Source organism: Schistocerca cancellata, chromosome 1, assembly GCF_023864275.1.
Source record: "Schistocerca cancellata isolate TAMUIC-IGC-003103 chromosome 1, iqSchCanc2.1, whole genome shotgun sequence".
In the NCBI taxonomy this organism is placed as follows: domain Eukaryota; kingdom Metazoa; phylum Arthropoda; class Insecta; order Orthoptera; family Acrididae; genus Schistocerca; species Schistocerca cancellata.
In genome coordinates, this window is record NC_064626.1 from 714,380,011 (window position 1) to 714,397,398 (window position 17,388).

General features: G+C 38.6%; 1 protein-coding gene and 1 non-coding gene across 6 annotated transcripts in view; both read right to left on the bottom strand.

Moving 5' to 3' along the window:
• The window catches only part of LOC126184979 (protein tramtrack, beta isoform-like), a 393,339-nt gene that overhangs the window by 189,119 nt on the left and 186,832 nt on the right, over positions 1-17,388 (bottom strand). The gene's annotated exons all lie outside the window — the stretch shown is intronic.
• Trnat-ugu (transfer RNA threonine (anticodon UGU)) lies at positions 10,011-10,084 on the bottom strand. The gene has a single exon. It is a non-coding gene; the product is annotated as a tRNA-Thr (tRNA).

Sequence of the window (17,388 nt, forward strand, 5' to 3'; positions counted from 1 at the left end):
CTCGGGGAAAATCAATTTGGATTCCGTAGAAATGTTGGGGACATGTGAGGCAATACTGACCATGACTTATCTTAGAAGCTAGATTAAGGAAAAGCAAACCTACGTTTCTAGCATTTGTAGACTTAGAGAAAGCTTTTTACAATGTTGACTGGAATACGCTCTTTCAAATTCTGAAGGTGGCAGGGGTAAAATACAGGGAGCAAAAGGCTATTTACAATTTGTACAGAAACCAGATGGCTCTTATAAAGAGTCAAGGGATATGAAAGGGAAGCAGTGGTTGGGAAGGGAGTGACACAGGGTTTTAACCTCTCCCTGATGCTATTCAATCTGTATATTGAGCAAGCAGTGAAGGAAACAAAAGAAAAATTCGGAGTAGGTATTAAAATCCATGGAGAAGAAATAAAAACTTTGAGGTTCGCCGATGACATTGTAATTCTGTCAGAGACAGCAAAGGACTTGGAAGAGCAGTTGAATGGAGTGGATAGTGTCTTGGAAGGAGGGTATAAGATGAACATCAACAAAAGCAAAACAAGGATAATGGAATGTAGTCAAATTAAGTCAGGTGATGCTGAGGGAATTAGATTAGGAAATGAGACACTTAAAGTAGTAAATGAGTTTTGCTATCTGGGGAGCAAAATAACTGATGATGGTCAAAGTAGAGAGGATATAAAATGTAGACTGGCAATGGCAAGGAAAGCGTTTCTGAAGAAGAGAAATTTGTTAACATTGAGTATAGATTTAAGTGTCAGGAAGTCGTTTCTGAAAGTATTTGCATGGAGTGTAGGCACGTATGGAAGTGAAACATGGACGATAAATAGTTTGGACAAGAAGAGAATAGAAGCTTTTGAAATGTTGTGCTACAGAAGAATGCTGAAGATTAGATGGGTAGATCACATAACTAATGAGGAAGTATTGAATAGGATTGGGGAGAAGAGAAGTTTGTGGCACAACTTGACTAGAAGAAGGGATCGGTTGGTAGGACATGTTCTGAGGCATGGAGGGATCACAAATTTAGCATTGGAGGGCAGCGTGGAGGGTAAAAATCGTAGAGGGAGACCAAGAGATGAATACACTAAGCAGATTCAGAAGGATGTAGGTTGCAGTAGGTACTGGGAGATGAAGAAGCTTGCACAGGATAGAGTAGCATGGAGAGCTGCATCAAACCAGTCTCAGGACTGAAGACCACAACAACAACAACAACAGATCACTATTTATCACATAGAGGAGGCATTGAATCAGCTCCTCTATGTGGTAAGTAGCAACACAGTGCATGTTTCAGACATATTTTTACTTGATGGGACTATCTACAAATGTAAGTGAAACAATAGCTGATAACTATGCTCAAGTTCAAATATGAGATTGTGGCAATTGCCTCTAATTCTGTTTTGTACATTCCAGGCTGGTGATGATGTGGCAGTAGTTGAACGAAGACTATAGCCCCCCCCCCCCCACGTTTTCCATTTACTTGCTTCCTGCGTATCCTCAAACAACAGGAATCGTCGACCCTTCAAGGTCTTTTTGAGGAACCAAAAGCATGATAATCACTTGGGGAGAGATCAAGACTATAGGGCAAGTACTAGAGTGTCTCCCACTTCCATTGGTGTAACTACCGTGTTGCATCATTTGCGATAAGGGGACATGTGTCAAAATGTGAACCCGGGAAAAAACGGATTTCCCGGTTACAAAATACATTTTTATCAGGTGAAAATACATTGTTTCCATGTTAAGTGAGTGACAGTACACTTTCTCTCGGAACTGTAAACCTTATCGCTGCGCAGGATTAGCCGAGGATTAGCCGAGCGGTCTCTGGCGCTGCCGTCATGGACTGTGCGGCTGGTCCCAGCGGAGGTTCAAATCCTCCCTCGGGCATGGGTGTGTGTGTTTGTCCTTAGGATAATTTAGGTTAAGTAGTGTGTAAGCTTAGGTACTGATGACCTTAGCAGTTAAGTCCCATAAGATTTCACACACATTTTATGGAAGTACACACTTGAATTCCACAAAACAGAGCACGTTGATTTCCAAAGCATTGAAATTAGACTGTGATGTGCTTTTGTAAGCTAATCATGGCTTTTAACACTAGGACCGCCGAGTGGTTAATTTGACCACTTTTTATATTTTAACATGTTATTATTCGGTCAGTTTCTAATCTATGCTGTTGTGAGTTAATGACTTTTCTTAAATGTTTATATAGATCATATAAATAGTCCAATATTTATTTTATCTGCATTAGTTTTCTTTGAATGACCACTTATACTTAAAACTGCCGAGTGGTCACTTTGACCACATTACATGTATATTTGAAAACAGATTATTTAAGGATTGCTGTGCGTCACTCCCCGGATTTATTCTTAGCATTCGTCAACAATGTACTAAATATATTGGTTACTGAAGTTTATTTGCATGGTTTGAATTTAAAAGCTCAACAATGCAATATGTAATTTATTGTTTACTATTGGGTTTTGCATAAAGAAGACTGATTATTTGAGTACTGGTCCCAGAGCAGTAGACATGGCTCAGATGTCACAGCGATACAAACCATGGCCACGGCCACTTTCAGATGAATAAATTGTCACACTTTTTTATGAATCGGATGCTGAAAATGATCCTGAAGTTGAGGACCTTGTGGAAGATTCTACAGATGAAGATTACCAACCTGTCACTAATGTGGAGAGTGACAGTTCCGGGACTGAAGATGACGGTAATTTACATTAACTTATATTATTATTATTATTGTTACTATATGAATAATGATCACTATTATAATAGAGCTGACACTTCTACTGCTACTTCAGTTACTGCTATTTTATTGTGTGGTATGTTATCTTTATAATGAGTTGTAGCTTTCTAATTGTCTCTGTCCTCATGCAGTTGCTGAACCAGGACCAAGCAGTAATATAAACAATGCTAGAGAAGGACCTACCCTGGGTAAAAAAAGAACTGCACCTCCTGTAAGCGGACCCATACAGAATCGGCGTAGAAGAGGAGAACGAAGTGAGGGTTCGCTTCCAGAACCTGGTTCAAAACTCCTGGGGAAGGACGGGATCACGGAGTGGACTGTAGCAGACTTCGGTGTTACTACTCCAGGTAGGATAGGTCAACAGAATATACTGAAAGAAACACGGGGACCTACTCCACACGCAAGTGATATTGCATGATGTACTTGGACATTTTATCATTTGTGTGTAGGAGATGTATAGAAGAGATGGCTCCAGGAGAGAGTTTCTTTACATTCTGGAGATCAGTTTACTATTTTGGTACTTGCATAATGAACTAAAAAGTACCCCTTATGGCAAGGAACACTGTTTTTGTTGAAAATGACTTCAAGAGCCAATGCTATTGGCAATTATCAATGTCGTTAGTAATGTTGAAAAGAAGCATAAATCTTTCCTGGGTCTCCCTCCCAAGCAAGTCATGTTCTGGGGCTACAATCTCTTCCCTAAAATCATGTCCAAAATTCATGTCCCCTTACATAAAGAAATACACAGGAGCAGAGGCACAATGGCTTGTTGGAAATGATTCCTGGAGTTTGCATTTAGAGGAATTAGATGGCATTTGTTGTCCCCCCAGATGACTTCTGGTCTATTTTACAAATATCAAATGTATTTATGTAGTATTACTATTCTGTATTTGTAAAATGAAAAGGACAAAAGTCACAGCAAGTTTACTCACGCCCATTAACCGAGGTGATATATGTTTATGGACTGCTGGTGCATAACACCCTCACAACCTCTTGAAGTTTCTTTCAGGCAATTTGTCAGTCTAATAATAGATAGCTGTCAGGTACATCAAGACATCTGACATTTGAATCAGCAATTTCTTCACCATTAACTGTAATAACTGACTTGGAACTTTTGATGAAGTTCTCATTATCATTTTATACAATAACTTTAATTAACTCAATCAGCAAGAAATTACAGGAATTCGCTTATGACAAACTTAAAGCTGTACATTAACTATAGTTATAAAAAAAGGAGAACAACCTTATGTTTAGGTCACACTGAAAGAAGACGCTTTGATCTGTTGCTTAAAAAAGACTGAGGATCTAGCAAACAAGGTGTTTTATACATGAAAAAGAAAGGCATTTGTATGTGATTGTTTATGTAGTTTTATACATTTTATAGATGTAGAAATTAGTTATGTTCACTCACTTATTGGGGTGGTAGGTGAAAGAGTGCACAAAACTTAAAAACCTGAGATACATATGAATGTATCGTGCTAAAATTTCTGCTCCCTTGATGACGTATATGAATGAGTACATGTGTAGGGTTATAGCAGTATTCTTATATTGATTTGTGTTAAATGACATTCTGCAAACAAAAGTTTCACTTCTGTATTGTAGATATTTGTCTCTGTTTGGTTTTGTGCACCATCTGTTTGCAGTATTTGTTGGGCTATGGGTAGCACTGGGGCACAGGAGCTGATGCTGTGACATCAGAACAAGTGCAGAAAAATCTCATTGTCAATTGCAGCTCCAAAGAATATGCCAGAGAGAAAGTGCACAGAAACCTCATCATCATCAACTGCAACTCCAAGGAATACGCCAGAAGGAGATTCCACGAACCCAAAATGAACAGAATAACAAGTTTGGATGTATATTTTTTGGCAGTCTCTTGCTGGAAGTCTACGGATAGAGCTCTCTTATGACGGCATTGCAAGAGACATGGTACTGGTTTTTGCATAACTGAGTCTGCAAATAAAGTAATTTATTAATGAGAACTCCAATCTACCAATTTAATAAGAAAGGCTAAATAACTGTTTTGTGTGATGTACTGCAGTTCAAGAATTGTATGAGAGTGTCTCATGATTGGCACGTTCACAGATCAATAGAGTATCACTAAAGGTGCATTTACACTTGTGTGTCTGTGCCTAGTCGCTGTGCAGCTATGTTTGCCCCATACACAAATATAGGCATGTGTGTAGGCGTGTGCTTCTTCCTCAAAAATGTGCATATGATTGATTCCATTCATACCTGTGTTCACACTAGGTGCATCTACTTCCATGTAGGGCAAGCTACAGCCATACGGCCACTAGCCACAAGGCGCACAGGTGTAAATGCAACTAAACACAAATTTGTGTGGCATCCCCACAAGTTTCCCTAATATTTAATGGATGGACAGATTGAAAATTGTTTGGCACCAAACAGTGTCATCATCAGTGATTGGTTGCTTGGTTGGTTTGGGGAAGGAGACCAGACAGCGTGGTCATCGGTCTCATCGGATTAGGGAACGATTGGGAAGGAAGTCGGCCGTGCCCTTTCAGAGGAACCATCCCGGCATTTGCCTGGAGTGATTTAGGGAAATCACAGAAAACCTAAATCAGGATGGCCGGACGCGGGATTGAACCGTCGTCCTCCCGAATGCGAGTCCAGTGTCTAACCACTGCGCCACCCCGCTCGGTCATCATCAGTGATCTTTCATAAGATTGTGGTACTGGTAAATGTGAGTACTCTTGTTAAAATGAGAAGCAAGAGCCATATAACGATAGTCACAGTAACGTAAGAAGTCATATACAATTTCCAGTACATATAGTCACGCCGTTGCCACATGTAAAATGAATAAATAAAACAGCGGAAGTCATTCAGAAGGCTAAAAGGATGAGTCATCCACTACAAAAGCCTTCATTCAGTTAAATTAAGCAGATCTTCTAATACCATACAAAATATCAGTTTTCTTGCCATTATTTTGCCTCAGCAGACCAAATGCTCCCTCTCATCAGCATAAAACACACATGACATCAAAATATGGTGCACCGTGAGTATGACAGGCAAACACTGCATTCCTGTGGGTCTTCTTGCCACATGAAATATGCAAGCATCATTGGGTGGTGTCCGTTATGGAGGTAAGTGAGGATTACTTTGTCCCTTCATAAAGTCTGAAAGGAAGTGCATCATGGGCAAATATTCAATTTGACCAGATGCAGCTTGTTTTTAGGCACTGTCAGCCACTGCCTTTCCCACTCAGCCAACACTGTCTTTGTTATCCACAACGTGGCAGCCTGTAGGGGGATGCATCAACGAAGTGTGGTATTTTCCTGGCAAGCTGCTTTCCTGCTCTGTCATCTTCCTCATTCCTCTTGATTCCCTTTCATCCCTGGACTGAGCAGCAGGTCACATTTTTCTTTTGCTGGTGCAGGAGGTGGATAGTGTCCTGTATCATCTGAACTATCCTATCTGCTGAGAACATTTTCTGAATAGCCTGCAGAGAACTAAGAGTGTCCATGCAGAGAAGAAACTTCCCTTCACCAAGAAGATGCATATGCTCCAGTGCCTTCTACATTTACATCTACATACATACTCTGCAAGCCACCACACGATGCACGGCACAGGGTACCTTGTACCACTACTAGCCACTTCCTTTTGTGTTCCACCCGCAAACGGAGCCAGGGAAAAACAACTGTTCACATGCCACCACACGAGCCCTAAATTCTCTTATCTTATATTTGTGGCCCTTATGTTAAATTTATGTTGACAGCAGTAGAATCATTCTGCAGCCAGCTTCAAATGCTGGTTCTCTAACTTTTCTCAACAGTGTTCCTTGAAAAGAATGTTGTCATCTTCCCTCCAGGAATTCCCATTAGAACTCCCACGTAAATGCATAATACTGCATGCTGATTGAACCTATCAGTAATAAATCTAGCAGGCTGCCTCTGAATTGCTTTGATGTCTTCCTTTAATTGGATCTCGTGGGGATCCAACACAACTAACGAGTACCCAAGAATGAGTTGCACCAGTGTTCTATGCACGGTAACCTTCACAAATGACCCACAGTTTCCCAATATTCTCGAAATAAACTGAAGCCCTCCCTACTACTATCTTAACATGTCCATTTTATTTCATGGCGCTCTGCAATGTTACATCTATACGTTTAATCAACATGATTGTGTCTAGCAGCACATTACTAACACTGTATTCGAACTTCACATTGTTTCTCCTACTCATCTGAATTAACTCACATTTTTCACATTTAGAGCTAGCTGCCATTCACCACACCAACTAAAAATTTTGTGTAAGTCATCTTGTATCCTCCTACACTCATTACACAATGACACCTTCCCATACAGAGCAGTATCATCAGTAAACAGCTGTAGATTGCTGGTCACCATGACCATCATATCATTTATGTATACAGAGAATAATAGCACCCCTATCACACTTCCCAAGGATACGCCTGATAATACCCTTGTCTCTGATGAACACTCACCATTGAGGGCAATATACTGGGTTACTTAAGACATCTTTGAGCCACTCCCATACCTAGTAACCTGCTCGGTATACTCATACCTTCTTTAACTGTCTGTAGTGTGGTGCAGTGTCAAATGTTTGTAGTATATCAAGTGAGAAAAGAACAAATTTCCTACATGAGATGCTTTCTTCATCCATGCTCATTTCTGGAGAAAAACTTTTCTGTCTCATGGAAATTTTATAATATTTGAACTGAGAATAACTTCAATGATGCTGCAGAAAGCCAATGTTTAGGGTACTTTTGTGGGTCTGTCCTTTTACCCTTCTTATATACAGGAGTCACCTGCACTTTTTCCAGTCACTTGGGACTTTGCACTGGGTAAGAGATTCATGATAAGTGCAAGCTAAGTATGGAGCCAATGCCACACAGTACTCTTTATAAAATCAAGTGTGGTCTCAGCTCTCTGAGACTACGTGTGTGTGTGTGTGTGTGTGTGTGTGTGTGAGTGCGCGCACACACACGTACCTGTGTGTGTATGTGTGTCTACTGCTGACAAAGGCCTTAATGGCCGAAAGCTTTAATTGTGTGAATCTTTTTATTGTGCCTCTCGCAACTCCGCTATATGGTGAGTAGCAACTTTCCTTCTCTGGTATTGTTACATTCCATCCTGCATTTTTTATTGTTTGATTTGAGTCTCTACTAACTTTTGCCTATTGTCATTTGTGCATTCTCTTTTGAAATGAGAGTGCAACAGTCTTTGCTTCCTCAGCATCTTTTCTGAATTTTGTTATTAACCCACAGTGGATCTTTAAGCCACAGTGGGTCTTTTCCAACCTTAATCTGCTTACTTGACTTATTTTTCTCCAGAGTGCAATTTATGTTCTGCTTAAACTTTGCCCATAATTTCTCTACATCCATCAAACTGATTGGTTTATTAACTGTAGCTATGATGACATCATGACTGCTAATCCCTGTTTCTATACTGATGCCATCAATAAGGTCAGGCCTGTTTGTAGCTACAGTGTGTAAAATATTTACATTGCATGTGGATTGTCTAACTACCTGTTCAATACAGATTTTGGAAGATATGTTCAAAAGTACTTCACAAGACTGCCTGTCCGCATCACCTGCAATGAATCCATATATGTCCCAGTATACACAGTTCGCTTAAGTTGCCGCCAACTGATACTGCGTGAGATGGAGACTTTCTATGATTGACTCTAAAACTGTCACGGCAGAATTGGCTGGCTGGTCAAGGCATCCAACAACTAGCTAGATTTCACACAGATTTGTTACATGCATTCAGACAGCTTCAGTGTCATATCAAATTCAGCCTCAATAGAGACAATATTTTCTATTGACTGCAATGAACATTCGTCCTCCTAAGCTGTCTAATCTGTCTTTCTGATACATATTCGATGAGTTGCTAAATATTTCAGAGTTTTCTACTTCTATAACCAACTGCAGCCGTGCATGTTACATTGAGAAATGGCTTGATGGGCAGTGTTTAAGTAACAAAATGTGAGAAGATAACAGATAACCTGAATTGTCCCCTTCCTTTGATACCTTCAGTAAAAGCCACCATGTGCCTACAATACTCTGATAAAATGCCACTAAAAACCTATTTTAAAACAAAAGGTAGAGTGGTGAGCTTCTTGTATGGCATCATGCCCAAATTAAGGGTGAGACTAAGTTTTCTTCTTCAAATCTGAATCACACTGCTTCTCAATTACTTCAATTTGCATTTGAATATGTACCGATTCTACATTTATTCTACAAATACAAGGAAGCAAAGAAAACTTGTTTTTCAACTATTTAAAATGTGCAAATTTTGATTCAAACTCATTTCTGAGGCTCAAGATTTTTTTCTATATATATTTTGTGTGACACTAAATCTGACTTAGATTTGTTCATGCTGTATGCTTGTGTGTTTAATCATCATTTTTCAACTACTTTTCCCATAAATCTAGCTTACATTTGAATTCTTTAGCTTGATCACATATTTGTTATGATCTGACCAGTTCCTTGAAATTTCAGATTCAATTGCTTTGTTATTTCAATCATAAAGAATGAATATTGTAACTATATTTGTCATAAAAAGAGTCTTGCATTTTGAATTTTGATTGTTAAGAACCCACTACACAAATCAATTCATACAAGACAATAATCTGTTGGACACAGATGTGTCATATGAGGTGGCAACAGGAGAAAGCAAATTTTGGCTACTGCGAGGTGTTGGAGGGTGACACAGGGGAATGTTTTTCTTTTTATGCTGCATTGCATGGTAGAACTGGCACATGGATAGAACAATGTTTCGTGAAAACATATTACAGGAATGTTCATGTTCAAATGTATTACTTATTTGTAGTATGGCAAGAAATAATTTCATTATTAATTGTGTTATTAATTATTACTGGGCACCTGTTCACCAAATGTGACACAGTTATGTCAACAGACTGCTCTGATGAAGACTATGGTCAAGATTGGTCTATTGTTTGTACTTGAATGTGCACCAGTATACTCTTTTGCTTGTTAATGCAAACACAACTACCTCACAGGTCCGTCTGCAGCACATTCTGAAGGGAGCAGTCTACAAAACACCCGAGTGAAATCTCCTATTATGCTCTGTTGGTCTGTTATGTGATAATCACTTACCATAATATTAACTGCTAGTTGTGTTTTGTGTGTCTGCACATAAGGTGACTCAATATTTATGTACCATTATACTGGCATAGCAGGCAACGTAAATAATGAAATTACAATGAAATGAACACCCTTAGCTGCTTACAGGCGTTGACATACGTCAACAGGGACAGATGAAAATGTGTGTGCCCCGACCGGGACTCGAACCCGGGATCTCCTGCTTACATGGCAGATGCTCTATCCATCTGAGCCACCAAGGACACAGAGGAAGCAGGGATTTATCTCTGGCATGCCTCCTGCGAAACCCACATTCTCAAAGTATTGTCCCGCACTACATTCGTGGTGCCCCCACCCATTATACTCATTACTCATGGCACATTGCTGATTCCCGTAAGAGTTCGGGCACTGTATGTGCATTCGCACAGAAGAAGAAGATGGTCAAGTGGCCGGTGAGCCTTAACTATATATATATATATATATACTCACCGGCCACTAGACCATCTTCTTCTTCTGTGCGAATGCACATACAGTGCCCTAATTCTTACGGGAATCGGAAACGCGCCGCGAGTAATGAGTATAATGGGCGGGGGCACCGCAAATGTAGTGCGGGACAATACGTTGAGAATGTGGGTTTCGCGGGAGGCATGCCAGAGATAAATCCCTGCCGTCGCGCTATCCTCTGTGTCCTTGGTGGCTCAGATGGATAGAGTGTCTGCCATGTAAGCAGGAGATCCCAGGTTCGAGTCCCGGTTGGGGCACACATTTTCATTTGTCCCCCTTGACATATGTCAATACCTTTAAGCAACTTAGGGTGTTCATTTCATTGTAATTTCATTCTGACGAGCTGCATGGTCACCGATGGTATCTGTTCTTTCGGACGTGTCCAAAAGAACAGATACCATCTTCGTATAAACATAAATAATGTTGCGAGTTTGAAACCTTTGCCATTGATCAATGGTAGCAAACATGCTTAAATAGGAGAATGTAGCTGAATAATGTGTTAATGAGCTATTCACAATATCAGGCAGCTGAAATGTTGGAAGAGATGCCTCCTGTCACCAGGCAAATGGAACAGTTCTGTGCATGTCATGTGACTGGGATGTTGTGAGATAATATACTGGCCACCAGCAAGGCAAGAGAGTACATGTTACCCACAACAGCAGTTCAGCACCAGAAGGGAAACAAACACAAAATCAGCACATTTGATGGTGGCCATTTTATGGGTGTTCAATGAAAGCACTGGACTTTTTACTTGCCAATGTATCAAGAGCGTAAGACAAGTACTACAATTTGGGGAAAGCCAGCACCACCATCAGAGTCTATAGCTATGGGCAACAATAAGTAGACAAGAAAGACCATCATCAACTGTTACATAAGGAACAGTGGTCACACACTCACAATGCAGTAAATAATTTTCCAATGGAAAGCTGCTAACCAGCTGTACCGTCCAGAATCAACTTTTCTCTATAGAGTATACACGTCAAGCACCTACTTTTTTTACAGAACACAAATATAAGCAGATCACCAACTTTGGATGCTTGAGCTATGGAAAAAGTCAATGGACTTATGAGTCATTATACATTACTGAGAAAGTGCGACTAATTCAACTGCTCAAGACTGATAAACATATTATAGGATAAAATAAAATTTCATTTCCATTACTATATGCTTACTTAGAGAAAATATTTCAACAAATTAATAAAGAGTTTTATGAAAGAGGGGCTGCATAGACATCATTATGTTAATACCGCTGCTCAAATCTCACAGTATCCTTCCCCATTTTCCAATGATGGGTACTGTCTGGATGAAGAATGCAAGTTCAAGTTTTAAAGCTGAGCTACTGTGTTCAGTGTTTTGTTCACATGTCTATCTACTGCTCAATGTTTTCTTTATATATTGTGGGATTGTCTTTCCTCACACCACTGCTTCCATTCCATCCAGAATTTGCCAAAAAATTAATAAATAAGACTTGTGGGAAACATACCTTGTCATTCACAAACAAGAAGCTATAGTGTAATTTGGAAATATATAGCAGCACTGATGGTTTCTTCGATTAATACAGTCACAATATATCTCATCCATTTAGTCTCATCTTTAAAAGACAAAATTTATATCACTCTAATATCTGTCTGATAATTTTAAAATTATTTCTACATGTCTTCTAAGTATCACACACTATAACACATTATCCTGTGTGCAGCCAGTATGTTGACTGAGAAACTGACAACAGGAAAAAATATTGAGTAAACAAAACCTCTATTTTGATGAGCAGATATCTCTTTCCAAATCTAATAAAATCTCACATGATGAGGGTTTGTTATGATAGTGAGATCTACAGAATTTTCTTGCAGTAAGATTAATAAGGTCCAGGCACATAATTTGTCAAGGATTTTAGGTTATTTCATATCTAAGGGCAATTAAGTTATAATGTAAAGCATCCAGTACTTCTAATTGTAGGTCACCACTATTAAGTTCCCTTGTAAATAATGGTTTTTGTAATAACCCAAAACTGGCCAGTGCTAATAAAATTTCTCACGAGCAATTCTGTTGCCAAATAATTTACAAAAAGTAAGAAAACTTTGAGGTAATAAACTAGTTTCAGAAAAAGTCGAACTTTAAAGTGAACATATATTTTACTACAATAGCAGTCTAAATGCCATTATCAAAGATCTGTATTTTTAACTTTACTTTCTTTTGCACTGTTATTTATATGAGTATAAGCATAACAAGGAAAAAGAAAAAAGTGGAAAGAGAAACTGAAAGTATTTATTGTACATGACCATCAAGTTTTTCCGACAAACTAGAACTGTGCTATCAATATAGGATACAAATACTCCTTGCGTTGAAGAGGCATGTGGTACACAGATAAACAAAAACATTGCTTTACATCTAATGTTGTTGATCATGTTGGAACTTTTGGCATGAGATTACAATTTAATGTCGCAGATAGGATGGTTGACTGTTATTTGCAAGCCAGAGTCCTCAGACATCTCACAACAGGTCAAACAAACAACTTTGGTGTCAGCAATACTGACTGGCAACAAAGTGTCATTTCAAGGTTTTGGTAATGTTTCTGGCAGCGGGACACCATTTCATCATTATGGAAAACATCTTACAGTTTTGCAATAACTGAACTATGTACCTAACAATAAATATCATTATAGGTAACTGTTAATTAACAAGAAACTTCATTCAACTTCCATTAAATTAAATAAATGAATAGTTTAGCCACTCTTAACTCGCAATAATGAATGACGCTTATGAAGCACAAACACATGTAACATCCCCCCCCCCCCCCTCTCTCTCTCTCTCTCTGCAATATTTCCAGTGCTGTTTAAACCATCCTCATGCTCCTTCCATTTCACCCCCACCGCCCTTCCCGCGCGCGCGCGCCCGCCCACCCACCCACCCACCCACCCACCCACCCACCCACACACACACACACACACACACACACACACAGAGAGAGAGAAAAGAAAATAACTACTGCTTTTGGTGCAATGAAAACGCTATATTCTCAAATGCTGAACGATGGATAACTACTGACTGGATTGAATCATCTGCCACAACAAGCCAGGGACAGTTCTGCACAAGCCTCCTTCATAAGACAGTGTCGAACTATGTACAGTTGTTTGTTTATTTGACAAAGAAGACATGTTTAGTTTTGAAGTCTCTGAACTCTTGTTTCTCACCAGTGTCACATGGAAAATGTCACTACGTTCACTGTCATTTCTTCCCAAAATCACTTCAATCAGAGAACACTAAAGCCGTTCTCTCAGGAGCCATTCCCTTAATACAGCTACAAATTTTCTACCTCAAGGATCCTCAGCATGCTTCTTTTTTAATCCTGACTCTTACCAGATATCTTCAATCTTTATTTTATCTATGTAAACGGGGTAATTTCATTTCTGGTGCTTGTGAGCAACTCTTAGTAGGTAGAGTAATTTAGGTGCCTCTAATCAAGTATGAACAGAGGATAGTACAGTTTGATTTTGCTACAGAGTGCTGGTGTTTCATTCCAAAGCAATTGGCATTTTACATGGTATATAAAGAAGCTCTTTGTATTATGTTGCAGATCTCTTTGTGAACAGTATTACTTGAAGAGATTATGCTACCTGCTTGCTGCATTTCTCAATAACGTCTTCCATTCTGACTCTTAAATGAAGTGTTGGAAAAATTCTTCTCGACATTAAACCCACTATATTTCTTTTGCTGATTTTGAGAATCGTTATCACAAGTTCTTCGTTTATGTGAGCTTGTTTAATGGAAATAACTCCGCTGTATATCTGGTAGTACATCATTAATTCATTAATGAACTTTCTCTCCTTTTTGTCCCATATATTGCATTACTGTTAGATACTATAACATTACGTGTTGAATCCATCCTTCTGACTGTTTTACACCTTCATGCACTATGATAATTTTATCCATATTGGGTGCTGTTGAGTTCTGTGACTGTTCCTTGAAAGGATAATGTTGAAGAAAATCCTCTACAAGTCACAACTGAAGGCGACCGATTTACAACATGACCAGTTTTGTGTTTGTGTCCATCGTCAGTTGACTACATTCTGTTTCACCTTTAGACATTTGATGTTGGAGATCACTGATTAACATAAAAGGCAAACTGTGTGATGTAAAACATATTTTAACTAGATATTTTTCAATTTTTTTGATATTGCAATATCGAAAGGCTTAGTATGTCTCATAAGTCTTTTATGCCAAACAGTTAATTCCAACACTAAATGTGAAAAGCTGAATCTGTATGTAATCACCTGAAGATGGGCATAAACCCAAAACCGGTCGCTTTTTAAATAATCCATCATCAACTGTGACTGGTAAAGGATTTTCTTCAACAATAACTGACCTATTTTGAGGACATCATGAGAAGATATGATCCAGTGGAAAAGATGTTAATGCCGGGCAAGATTCAATGCATATGGGGAAGAGGGTGAGAAAGGATGAAATGGGTGGATGGATGGGTGGACCACAGAAGTAATGGATTCCAGCCTGGAAAGTCTGCAGGAGACAGTGAAAAACATAAGAAATTGATGTGCTTCAGTTCATGAGGTCACAGAGAGTTGGAATTGACAAAACAATGAGAGAGAGAGAGAGAGAGAGAGAGAGAGAGAGGCTTTTATTCAACATTACCATCCATGCACTATGGTGACTAATAAGAGTGGCGAGGGGCGAGAGATGACTTCCTCATTGAACATGCCTTTTTGTTTTCAATAAATCTGATCTTCTGTTTTTGGTCTGTTTAAAGTTCTTGGTCTAGTCATATAACCGTCAAACTCTCATTTTGATGTTTTCTGGCATTTTCTGTCACCACAAACATTTCCTTACATGCCTAAGTGTTAAATAATCACAGAAAGGGAATACTTAATTTTTCTCCCACATTATCTTATAAAGCATTTGTGCATCAAAAGTAGATCAATATTACGTCATGTTGTACTTCCTTGAGTGCTGATTCCATCACATTCAGCATTTCAGTTAGTTGTCCCCAGTTTTAGCAAGCAAAGATGTACTATATGCAAAATAGAGCATTTTTATTCTTCTTCCTACACCTAGCTACACATATACTTTCAACTGTTCTCAAAATTTGCCGTAACACTGAAAATACACTGCAAATAAGGAACGTGAAAGTAACTCTACCTGTGCAACTGGTATTTTATTATTACTTCTTCCAGTATCCTGCACAATAAAACATAGTCAAATCTGCCAAATGCTTTATCAAAGCCAATGAAAGATATGAACATACATAACCGTATTTAATGTAATGCTGAAGACCTGCCAGGGTAGCCAGGAGCACTAATGTGCTGCTTCCCAGACTCGGGTAGATGCGCCAGCCTGGATGTAGTTTTTAGGTGGTTTTCCACATCCGCTGGGTGAATATCGGGCTTGTCCCCACGTTCTGCCTCAGTTACACGACTAGCAGACATTTGAAACATGTTCGCACTGTTCCATTGATTACACTAGACGCAGACAGTTGGGGTACATTAATTCTGTCCTGGGGGGGGGGGGGGGGGGGGGGGCTAGGGGTGGCAGCAGAAAGGGCATCCGACCACCATCTGCAACTTACAATGCCAAATCAACAGTAACAAGGCCGACACCGCATTTCAGCGGGAATAAGGCCTCAAGACGACGATGATAATAATGATGATGATGATGATGATTTAATATAATGCTGACCTCATCTGAATTCTATTTGATCCTCAAACAGTATACCTGCAACTCTAACTTAACCTCTTCCAAAAACTATCATTGTTATAACTTTTGATGCATCTGACAAGTCTCAGGTTTTGTAACAGTAGCATTTCTGCTGATTGTTGATTTCAAGAAAGGATATTTTATTGACACAAATAAATAATAAAATGACACTCAAATAAAAACCTAACATCGCATTTCCTTTTGGTTTCAAAATAACTCTGTTGATGACAAAGAGACAATAAACGAACTGCTAAAGATAGTAAAAAGGAGCATCAGGAAAGAGATCATCAGTAGTTCCGGAATTTAATTTATTTGTAATTTTTTTTTTAATATCATCACTCATTCACATGAAACTTTTACCACCAGAGAAATAGAAATAGGGAGAAATATTCAGCTACTGCATTATATATTCATAAAACAGAAAACTCAAGTAAAACATTGAATATTTTTTATGGAAATAAAGCATCAAATGCAGCATGCTTGGTTTCCAAATCTAATCAACAAACCTTACAGTAAAAAAAGAAATAAATGTAATCTACAATAACAAACTTTACAGCATTTTCCATCCAGTCTCTAAAATTTGTAACTGTTTCTTTCCCTAAACATTATTTTGTCCTAGTTATATTTGTCATGATACTGCTTCTCATTTGCTTATATTATTATGAACTGCTCATTCCAGGAAAAACATCTAATTAATGGTCTGTTTTTGATTTACAGACCAATTGTTGAACATTAGCATAACAATGAGATTAACCTTTTACATCTCAGTCTATACTTTCTTTTGTATATTAAAGGAAACAGACTGCAGCAATTTGTTTGTATTTACTCACTGTCAAATAGTAAATCAAGGATGAAATCTATGGCTACAGTCATATGTAAAAGCCAGTGACATAATAAAATAATGTAATTATAGCAAACCAAATACTGAAACTCACAAACAAAAAAAGTAAACTGCATATTGTTTCCGCCAATACCACGAGTCAGCAAGACAATGTTGCAACACAAATACTTTATATCAACTGTTGGAGACCACTCAAGAAAACCTTGCTCTTTACTCTTGTAGAGATGGAATCAATCCACAATTGAGAGGGTTATAGGCCTATTTGAAAGTTTCCATATTTTTTTTCTTTTTTGGTTAAAATTTTCTCTGGGATATCTATTTTGTTGTAGTGTTCATCCCAAATTCATCAGAAACGCCATTATCAAGTTACAAGGCAATATGTGAAAAAATATCTCTGAAAACCGTCCACAGCAAGAAATAAGTAGCTGACAAGTAATTTCTACAATGACCTAACAGGCATTATCAAAATTAAGAATGTGCTTGAACTTCAAATTGGACCAGCTTGCTACAACTTCA